We start from the raw sequence: 2,277 nt of genomic DNA on the forward strand, positions 1-2,277 counted from the left end.
TTTTTTAAATAATCCTTATTCTACCATCTTATTTACAGAAGTAAGAAGAAATTATTATATTTCAAAAGAGTATGTTTACCATAAAAGGAAAATTAATGATATAAGGGTTAAAATCAAGTGAGGGCTTGTGGAGGTCGTCTTGGGAAGTGTAGGGCTCGGCGAGCCCCCCCCCTTGGAGTAGGCCGTAATGAATACTACCTTGGTACTGCTAGGGTTAATATACGTCTTCTTTGAATGATTCTATACTACTAAATAAAGTAGAAATCCGGCGGAATTGTATCATGAAAATTAAATTTTAATAACAGTACAGTGCAATCTCGGTAATTCAAACTAGCTGTAGAAATATAAGAAAAATTGTGAACAAAAATTCAATGTATGGTCCCTCCCCATTTCTCGTAAGCCCCCAGCTATCATGCCACCAATGTATAACCGCCTTCAGCGGACTATGTTTTTTGCCATACGGCAAACGAAGATATAATGTAAATTTGTATATATATAATGTATTGCGTTATATAATAATGTATTATATAACCATATATAAAAATAATTAGGTTTGAAATTTTTAAAAAATTCAATGTACGCTATTTTGGTTTATGTAATTTTTTTTGTTGAAAAATCTGACAATATGAACTTTTAAAAAATTCTTTTTTTTTTAAAGTGTCTTATAACTTCGCTGATTACAGCCGTATTTGGAAGACTTTTGTCTTCTTTTACACCCCCAACTACGCTAAGTCATGATTTAATTTGTAATTATTATAAGACTGTTCGTTTATAAGTGCAAAGAAGTTTATATACAAATTTAATAATACTCATTATGTGTATTTATTTAAAACGTGATAAAACAAAAAAAAATATAACTTCATCAACAAAATTTGTATTACATTTATTTCTACTGTTAATCAAATTAGTTTTACTTATTATTTAAAGCAAAGTTATGAAAAAAGGGGGAAAGAAAACGTATATGTTAATAATTAAATATGTAAGTAAAATATAAAGTTATATAAACCACAAGAATCAAAGAAATATGAACATCAATGAGAAAATCTAGTTAGTAAACATATGTAAAAAAAATTACTTAAAATTAAAGTTATAAAAAATATGTGTGATTAATGAAAATATTTAAGTAAAATACTATAATTAAAGTAATAATAATAGTAATTAAATACATTTTTACTTATTTGTGTTCTATTGTGACCACACTTCAAATATCTTCTCCTAAGTTATAAATTTATTAATAAAAGGAATTTTTAAACTATTAATTATAAAAACATAACAAAAGCCAGAATTGTAGCACCCAGAAATACGGCGCAGAGATTATACCCTACCGGCAAGATGGCCGGTCTGTTCCCAATACAAGTAACCTCTGCCAAGTACAGCTTTCTTGCCATTCAAATATTTTTTAATTTGTTATCTAAGCTATTTTTAATTATTATTTTCTTAGAATAATCTTTTTTTCTTTAATTTCTATTCCGTGAGCAATTATCTATATTTCCCTTTGTGGGTGAAATTGGTTGATTCCTTGCAGCCAAATATTAATTGACTATATATTATTAAATCTCTGTAGGACAGATTGCACAATTAACTATTATTAAGTTAAATATATCAGATTTACTAATATACAATACCACAACTATATCTATTAGAAATTATTAGGAAGATGGTGATGGGTGCGGTCATAAGAAAACAAAAAATGTTTTTCACAAAAAAATATTTACTTATGTTAAGTGTTTGTATATTTTTTAGCCCTGACGAAGCCTTTTAACCTGGGGTGAAACGTTGACCCATCCCTTTATTATGTATATTATCATTTATTGTTTACCTCGTCCAGTCCAGACACACCTCCATAGCTATGTTCGCTGACGATACAGCTGTGTTCTCTCAACATGATGACATAATAATAGCTAGAAACACATTGCAAAGCCACCTTAATATTACATATATAATATATATAGCCACCTTAGAACATTATTTCACTAAATGGTTGATTAGCTTGAATATTGAAAAATGCAACTCAAAAGTTTTCACTCTTCGACGCCCACCGGATCTAATCCTCAAAGGTAAAAATGTGGAATGGAATCCTGCCAGTGAAACTGTAAGATACCTGGGAATTCACATAGATCGCCGCCTTACCTGGAACCACCATATCAAGATCAAGCTAACTCAAACTTATGCAAGGTTAGCAATGCTATATCCTATCCTAAACAGAAATTCCAAACTAAAACCAGAAACAACAGTTCTTATATTTAAAACAATCCTCAGGCCACTGCTGATGTGCGG

The sequence above is a fragment of the Halyomorpha halys genome, unplaced genomic scaffold, assembly GCF_000696795.3.
Source record: "Halyomorpha halys isolate HHAL.00 unplaced genomic scaffold, Hhal_1.1 Scaffold13.1, whole genome shotgun sequence".
NCBI classification, from domain to species: domain Eukaryota; kingdom Metazoa; phylum Arthropoda; class Insecta; order Hemiptera; family Pentatomidae; genus Halyomorpha; species Halyomorpha halys.